This window comes from Ursus americanus, chromosome 1, assembly GCF_024610735.1.
Source record: "Ursus americanus isolate L20-20 chromosome 1, mUrsAme1.1.p, whole genome shotgun sequence".
Lineage (NCBI taxonomy): Eukaryota > Metazoa > Chordata > Mammalia > Carnivora > Ursidae > Ursus > Ursus americanus.
In genome coordinates, this window is record NC_142127.1 from 54,192,060 (window position 1) to 54,201,500 (window position 9,441).

Sequence of the window (9,441 nt, forward strand, 5' to 3'; positions counted from 1 at the left end):
AAAACAAACACACTTACAATTATCTGGGGGGAAAAAAAAGCTTACAGTCCAACTGAAATGATAGAAAGTGACTATTAACTGTTTAGCTTGTATTGTGACGTATTTTTTTTATAAGCCAGAACACAGAAATGAGAAGTCAGGAAATGTGTCTTCTATAAAATTTTGCCAATAGTTTTTGAAATAAAACTATAGAAAGCTTTCTTTTTTAACCAAAATCTATTTGTTTCATTGTTTGTTGTAAGTATAGGAAAGAAAAAAACCACAGAATTAAATGGGTGAGGCTTTTTTTTTTAATACATGATTTATTACCCTTCTCCTTCAGTTTTGACAAAAACCTATAATATACAGTACCTTATCCATGCTAGGTACAAGAATATGCTGTAAAATAGATTTTTGGTATCTACACATAGACATGTAGGTACATACATATGTATGTATATACTTGTTTTTTCAGCATTTATGCAGTGACTTAATCCCAACCATTACATTTAGTGTATAAAAGTCTTACATGAAGGATGCCTGGGTGGCTCAGTCAGTTAAGCATCTGCCTTGGGCTCAGTTCACGATCACAGGGTTCTAGGATAGAGCCCAGCATCGGACTCCCTGCTCAGCAGGGAGTCTGCTTCTCCCTCTCCCTCTGACGCTCCCCCTCCTTGTGCTCTCTCTCTCTCTCTCTCTGACAAATAAATAAATAAAATCCTTAAAAAAAAAATCTTAGTCATGAGAAGTCAGTCCACTTTGTGCCTAGGCCACATGCCATTTGAAGAGACAAAGAGTCATATAATGGTGGGGCAATAAAACGAAAAATTTGGCAATTGAGATCTATGAAGATTGTTCCTTGTGTGGCTATAAATATAAAACAATCATTTATTGTTTGGACAGAGACCATAAAAACAAATCCCATAAATCATTAGCTACAATACAGTAAAAGGTTAAATCCAAGTATTCACTGTACTTGAAAACAAACAATTTGTATCTTTTGCACGAGTTTAGATCTATGTGTAGTCATGGTGAGGCACACGCTGTAGAAATTGAATTTGCTGGGAAACAAAAGCTGCTTGGAGAGCCAGTAAAGAATGAATGAGTAATCCTGGCAGGTCTGGACTTTAACAGGCCATCTCCTGGGCTAGGACACTCAGTCTCCCTCTGGTCCTATGGAGCAGTGTGACAAATCCCCCTTACACAGTCCTGGTTTCAGATCCCAGCTGTTCCCATTCCAAGCATGTTGACTTTGAACAAGTCACTTACCCTCCTTCCACCCGTTTCCTCGGCTCAGGTTGATGCTGAGTGCAGAGCAATGTTCTTCCCAGTGATCTCTGGATAAATCATTTTCTTCTTTGGACTCCAGTACCCTGAGATTTTTAGTTCCTTTCTAAATGCGGGCCGACGGCATTGTTGAATATGTTAAAAATACTATGTGTACGTTTCCCGGAGCAAGGTGGTGCTGGGTAACTGATCTGTGCAAATGTGGAGGCAAACCCAGGGGACTGGAGATGACCAGGCAGAGAAGCAGCAAGGCTTGCTGCTCTCTCCATCTCCCTCATACATGGTGGTTCTGCTTCCTCTGAGGAATGGGAGAGACATTCTCTTCTTCAAGTAAATCAGTAAAGGTTTGTGTAATCTTTTAAAACCATGGGATTTTCAATTAGTACAGAAACCATGCTTACTCTGATATGTTCACATTATACATTTTCCTTGCGTTCACAAGTCCTACTTTGTCCATTTTTCCACGTTCATTCACCAAATGTTTATGTAACACTTACTGGGTTCAATATTTTAATGCAAGAGGAATTATGTCTAGATGTCTCTAACTTTTCATTTCTATGGGAGCATGTGAAGCATAGGGCTCAAGCCCAGCACCACTCAGCTGAAAGACTGGCCGAAAGATGATACCAAGTACAAATGACACGGATATAGGGTCAGGAAGAGTCCGCACTGCATTCAGAGTAAAATGCCAACTTCTTTGTGTGGTCCCTGCTGACCTCTCCAGGAGCACCTCTCCCCACTCTGCATCAACTATTCTAAGAGTTCAAACATTGCCTTCTTGTAGAAGCAGGCCTAAAGCCTCCAGCCCCCTCTCCATCCCCACTGTACCTACCACAGTCTGCTCAACTGATGCTCCTCCTAGAGACCAGTGGTTATCAAATTTTATCTAAGGCACCGTAGGACTTGTTAAAACACAGTGCTGGGCCCCACCCCCAGACTTTCTGATTTAGTAGGTCTGGGGTGGGGCATGAGAATTTGCTTTTCTAAGAAGTTCCCAGGAATGCTACTGCTGCTGGTCCAAGATCACACTTAGAGAACCACTGCTCTAGTCTACCAGTTCCTTGAGAAGAACCTTAATTTCCTTTATTTGGTTATCCCCAGCACCTAACACAGAGTCTGACATATGGTAGACATTTAAACAGTATCTATTGAATGGAAGCAATGGGTGAACTAATGAATCCCTTGCTATTTCATTTGGAGATTGACAAATTCATCACACAGTATAAGAAGAACCCAAGACACTCCCCCATTAATATTAAGCTCCCTCAACAAATGATAAGAGACTCTTAATCATAGGAAACAAACTGAGGGTTGCTGGGGGGGGGTAAAGGGGACGGACATTAAGGAGGTCACGTGACGTGACGTAATGAGCACTGGATGTTATATAAGACTGATGAATCACTGACCTCTACCTCTGAAACTAATAATACATTATGTGTTAATTAATTGAATTTAAATTTAAAAAATACTAAGCTCCCTCTTAAAACAGGCAGAGACTGAGAGCCCCTGGGCTGGGCTCTGAGCTACCGCATGCTAACTGGTGTTGCTGAAAGCTGCCGTATGAAAATCTTCCCCTTACTACGTGAAATCTCCCCTCTAGGAACAGAGACTTGGTTTGAAGATTAAAATGGTAAATTTTCTCTTCTGTTAAATATTTCTTCTTTGATAGTTTCATATGTGAGTAAGTAAAAGAAGACAAATAAGCCCTTGGCATTAGAAATGTCCTTAGAACCACTTAAATTCATTTAAAAAATGTGATACTAAGTACTCTTTCCCAAGATTGACACCCTAAATCAGGTCGGCCAAATTTCTCTGGTCATCTGGGAGTCCAATTTAAAATACAGATACCAAAGGCCCACCTGTGGAAAGTCTCAATTCAGGTAGGTATGTGATGAGGCCCCCAAATCAGTCTTTTTAACAAGTTTCTGATGGGGCCCAAATGGTCATTTTTTTTAAATCTCCCCAGCCAATCTTTTTCTTTCTCTTTCTTTCTTCCTTTCTTTTCTTTCTTCTTCCTTTCTTTCTCTCCAGCCGATTTTAATGTGCAGCTAGGACTGAGGACCACTGCAAGAACCCAGGTAAAAGTTTTCCTGTGAAACTATTTTTGACCTAATATTTTTCACCTGGAACAGGTTAGGTCATGGTGCAAAAGGCCAGGTTCTCAACGTGGAATGTGGCTTTGTTGCCCTTTGGTTTCCTGGAAGGAATAAATGTGTAAGGTATTTCTACCAAAGATCAAGTTTTGCGTCATGGCTCTATGGAGCTCGACCCACTCCAACAATAACAATAGAGCCATTAGTCAAAAGACCTCAGGAAAAGGGGAAACTTGTCACAGGATGATGCCAATTACCTAATTATTCTGAACTCAAAAACTAAACCTTGAACACTTGTCTTATAGCATCAGAACCGTGGGTATGATCTGGAGAAGTAATTAGCATATCAGCATTTTATGCTGGGACAATGTCAGAGTAAAATACAGGTAGGCTCTGGAATGTTACAGGGGCTAGAACTAGGAATGGTCTTGCACTTGAGTGTAAATATGGTGATGTCAACAATTAACCTTCCACTGAAAAAAATTTTTCCTGTTTATACATACCCTCTGGTGGGAAAAAAAAATTTGATGTCGTTGGATATTATGTTTTAAAAAGAACTTCCTTTGCGCTAAGTTTATTTGAGGTGAATTATAGTTTTAATTCAGAAAGTAAGAATTTCTATTTTTTTTAAGTAGGCTCCACGCCCAACGCCCAATGTGGGGCTTGAACTCAGGACCCTGAGATCAAGAGTTGCACGTTCTACCGAATGAGCCAGCCAGGCACCTCTATTTTTTTTTTAAATCACAATGTCTCAGAATCATACTTGCCTTCACATCAAGAATCAGATCTAAGCCTCTTGCCAACACACTCTCTAATGGCCTCTGCTCAAGGATCTAGGGGAGGCCAGTCAGGCTACGTGAGGTCTGAAGCACCTCAGTTCATTAAATCGTTCAGTATGAGCACTAACTTTTACAATTGTGTAATAAAAGCAAATGTTTTCCAAAATGGACAGTAGACAAAAGTAGAAAAGTATACAGGATTCCAGGAAACACACTCATGGGGACCTGGCAGCTAAGAAGTCATTTTTCTAAAACATAGATGGTGTTGCAAAGTGCCATTCATTCTTAGTACAGCATCGGCATACAGGAGCCGCCTGGTGAATGCTTGCTGGCATTAGCTTTCTTTCAATAGCTGCCCATGTCTTCCATTAAACAGCTACTATCAAAAAAATTTTTCTTACAAAAGAACGCTTTGAGAAGTGAAAGGCTGCCAATGTGCAAACTAAACTTCATTGCATTTTTAATAAGAATTTCGAGCACAATAAAGATTTTATACCCAAATATATTATAAAGAAATAGATGTAATGCTACTTTAAATGATTACTACACTAGCTTCATTTGCCTCTTTCTCTTTTTCCCATGCCAAAAGCCATTGCCTTCCTTTTAAAAAGGACAAGGTCTGGGGCACCTGGGTGGCTCAGACAGGTTAAGGGGCCGACTGTTGGTTTCAGCTCAGGGTCCTGATCTCAGAGTTGTGAGACTGAGCCCAGCGTGGGGTTCCATGCTCAGCCCGGAGTCTGCTTGTCCCTCTCCCTCCACTCTATTCCTCTCCCCTCTCTCCCTCTCTTAAATAAATAAATAAAATCTTTTTTAAATAAATAAATTAAATAAATAAAAAGGACAAAGTCTGAGATTCATGTGATAGTCCCCACTTTTACGTCTGCAAGTCTTTGGGCATCATGTCTTCCCCTGGCCCCCTGACCCCTGCCTGGGCCAAAGGAGGGAGGCACTGCAGCAGGCTCACATCTCCACAAGGTCCTCCCCTTACCCCTTTCTCAGACTGGGCAAACTCATCCTTTAATAATCCCCTGTGTGGGAGATTCAATAGTTTTCATGAGCGGAAAAGCCTACGCCAAGAAAGCAAAAATAAAAACAACCTCCCTCTCTCCTAACACCCAGGTTCTTGTGGCTACGTAAATGTGTTAAATTCGTATGCCCAGGGGAGCTCAGTCGGTTAAGCATCTGCCTTCAGTTCAGGTCATGATCTCAGGGTCCTGGGATCGAGTCCCATGTAGGCTTATTGCTCAGCAGGGAGCCTGCTGCTCCCTCTGCTTGTGCTCTCTCTCTCTCTTCCTCTGACAAATAAATAAAATCTTTAAAATAAATAAATAAATGTGTTAGATTCAGTAAAATTTAAAATTCCATTCCTCATTTGCACTAGGCACACTTCAAAGTGCTCCACAGCCACCGGAGCCTAGAGACTGCCGTACTGGGCAGCACAGACAGAGAAAGCTCTATTGGACGGCTCTGGTCTCCAGAGGGCATAGCTAAGGAGGAGAACACCAGTTCCCTTCAACCAAGGAGAGAAGGAAGACAGAGGGTGAGCCACTATTTTTCAGAGCATTTGTTTAGTCCCACCCAAATCGGCCCCCTTTCTTTCCCCCATAGGTTCCACCCTTTCTCTTCCTTGAATCTCTCCCATATTTCCTGAGCCCAGGAGGATAGGGGTGGTGATGTGTGAGAGATTTTGAAGGCAATTTTTAAAAAAACAAAAACAGTGAATACGTCTTGTATTCAGCTCACTGGGGTATAGCTTCTGTATGGAAGTTGCTCTTGTAATCCCTGGATGTTCAACAGGGGCACATTTATTCAGTTATAATTATTTTATAGATTATTAATGTTATTCTATATATAATTAATAAATTGTATTTTATATGTTATAATCATTTTTGTCATAGAATCCTCATATTGGTTGGAATTTGAAATTCATAGTCATGCTGCTTCAAGTAATACCTGTGGTAGTTTAATTTTAAAACTTTAAAAGAATAGTTTTAATATTGATGAAAACTGATCTTCTACTACTTTTAAATAAAAATCTGATTGCCAACAATCCCACATATGTTAAAATATAAAAGGAATGATAACCAATAGTAACGAAGTCATTTTGTGCTTCATGTGGGAAAAACACAACCCTTTTATTTCCAACACACATGGGTGGAGCTGAAGAGACTGGCTTTAGCAGACATAGTTACATTCCCCGATATTTAGGAAACACAAAGATTCTAGCTCTCTCATCCCTTTGAACTTAGACATGGCCAATTATTTGTGTAATTATTTGTGACCAATGAAATGAGGGCAGAAGTGAATATTCACTTCCAGGTAAAAGCGTTAAATGGCAGTTCTTGACTCCACGCCTGTTCTCCCTGCTTGGAGGAGCCCCGAAATATGGTACTGGAAGGTCACATCTTAAGATGGTGAAATTGCCATCTTTCTAGGAGATGTGGAATGTAGCAGAATTCTCCACCCATCTATGTACCAATCCACACTGGACACCAAGGGAGATCAAGAAATAAACCTTTCTTGGGGGCGCCTTGGGGGCGCAGTCATTAAGTGTCTGCCTTCGGCTCAGGGTGTGATCCCAGCGTTCTGGGATCGAGCCCCACATCAGGCTCCTCTGCTGGGAGCCTGCTTCTTCCTCTCCCACTCCCCCTGCTTGTGTTCCCTCTCTTGCTGGCTGTCTCTCTCTCTGTCAAAAAAATAAATAAAGTCTTTAAAAAAAAAAAAAGAAATCTTTCTTGTTTTAGCCACTGATATTTGGGGTTATTTTTATTGCAGGCACAACTAGCCTATTCTGACTAGTACACCAAACCAGAACCAACAGAGTCTCTCTGCTGGCATAGCAGTGTTTCTGTTACTTAGAGATATGAAACCAGATTTTTCCGTGTGTGTCAGACACCTTCTGAAATACCACTTATTACTTCTTTTAGGGATTTCCTGAGAGTGGGTCTCTAATAAAACTCCATGATGATGTATCATGGATTTAATCATACACAAACACATCATACCTCATGTGCCCAGAGCTGTCCCTTCTGTACGGTTTGAAATGTTACCATTGCCCTCTGACACCATTGTTCTGTATGACGTGGGTGTAGCTTAGCAAATCCCTCCCTGACACTTCTTCCCTCCTCTGCTCCCTGGGGCACACCTCTGTTCCAGCACAACACATTGCACTATTGTTACCCAAATATAAGAAAGTGAATTCCTGGGAGGGAGGAACCCTGTTGACTCATCTCCATTTCCCCAGCACATTATCTGTGAGTAGATAACTACTAACCATCTGAGTGGAGGATGAATAGATGTATTTACAGGTTTGGTCATACTCTCTTTGGTCCCTCTCTATTTTTATCCCCCTCTTCCAGCACCATCTCAAATAAATACACAACCTTGTAAAAATAACGTTCTATAAATACAGATTTGGGGCCAAGTCCCTGAACGACCCATCCTGCCACTGAAATTGTATTACATTGTGGGTAATCTCACTGCTTCTGACACTGTCGGCTTAGTTTCAGATCCCAGTCCTACTACTTACCAGCATGACGACCCTGGGCAAGTTGTTGAACTTAGCCAGGGCTCAGTCTTCCCATCTGCAAAACAGGACCTCTCGCACAGGCTTGTGAGACTCCAGTGACTACAGGGCACTAAGTGCAGGGCCTGGCACAGACTCAGCACTCAATTACTATCAGATCTAAAGCTTTGCTGCCCTCCAGGTGCTCCTCTGCTCGGCAGTTCCCCCATCACGTGGATGCTCGTGAGCGATGCCACATCGTTAGGTCCCACTTCCAGCCACTTAACCCAATATCTGCTTTTTCACAAGACCCCAGGTGATTCACAAGCCCCTTAATGTTTGAGAAGCACTACTCCAGAATGCTACATTTTCTCATTTTAAATGATTTCAGGGGCCCCTGGCTGTTTCAGTCCGAAGAGCATGCAACTCTTGATCTCAGGGTTGTGGGTTTAAGCCCCACGTTGGGTATAGAGATTACATTAAAAAAAAAAAATTCAAATGGTGTGAATGATCCTGTTTGCTCAAAACAAGAGTGCTTAAAGCAGTGGTTCTCTACCCTCATTGTGCCTCAGAATCCCAGGATGAATTTTAAGAAAAATCACACATGCCTGGCCCAAACCCACCTAAACCCAACCCACCCCCACTAAGCCCCAGAGACTCATTCTATTGGTCTCAGGTGGGTGTAACCTAGGCATCCTAGTTTTTTACAAAATCTCCCCAGGTAATTCTCATGAGATTGAGACCCCCCCTGCTTAAAGAGAGCATTAAATTCTGACAAGGTCTGTGTGGTGACCCGGCTCACCAGGCAAAGAAACAGAGTCAGTTAAAAGGAAGCTACTCTGCAACTTGAGGAAAGGATTCCAGCAAGCCCAGTCAGGTTTTCAGGACTTCCACTGCTCTCCCCTCAGCCGTGATGGCCCATGCCAGTCCTTCACACCATTCCTCAGATCTTGACCCAGCTGTTTGGGCTCTAGCCTGGGACCCTCACCTCCACTCCCTTTCTGTCTGCTTCATTCCAGTGTCATCTATCCCTGCTTCAGGCACTGTCTGCTGCCCCGGCCCTGATTGCTCAGCGCCCTTCCGCTAGTTCTTCACATCCTGTTTCTGACCCCGGGCTGGTCCTGGATCCCGATTCTGATCAGAACTAGAAGAGACATTCTCAGGGCCATGGTTCTGAGGAAAAAACAATACAAACCCTTCCCCCCAAAACTGAAGACTAGGGGAGCCGGGGAGAGATGCTCACCTGCTTGAAGACAACAGAAACCAGGGGCGCCTGGCTGGCTCAGTCTGTGGAGCATGAGGCTCTTAATCTCAGGGTTGTGAGTTCAATCCCCGTGTTGGGTGTAGAGATTGCTTAAAAATAAAATTAAAAAAAAAAAAAAAAGACTGTAGAAACCAAGAGGCTGCCAACAGCTATGCCTCAGGCTTCCCCCTTCCCACGCCAACTAATTTTATCAAAAAAATATCTAATAACAGAGAATATTAAACAAATATTACAATTGTGCTCTTTTTTAAATTTTGAAAATTTCATAGCTAAAAGCTCTGGGGTTGACCCAAGTGTTAGAAAACACGGATTCAAAACTTGCTCCTACCAAAAAAAAGATGTGGTATATATACCCAATGGAATATTATTCAGCCATGAGAAAAGAAGATACCCTCCCATTTGTGACAACATGGATAGACCTTGGGCACATTATGTTGAGATAAGTCAGACAGAGAAAGACAAGTACAGTTTGATATCACTTATATGTGAAATCTAAAAAAGTTAAACCTATAAAAAACAGTAAAGTGGTGGTTA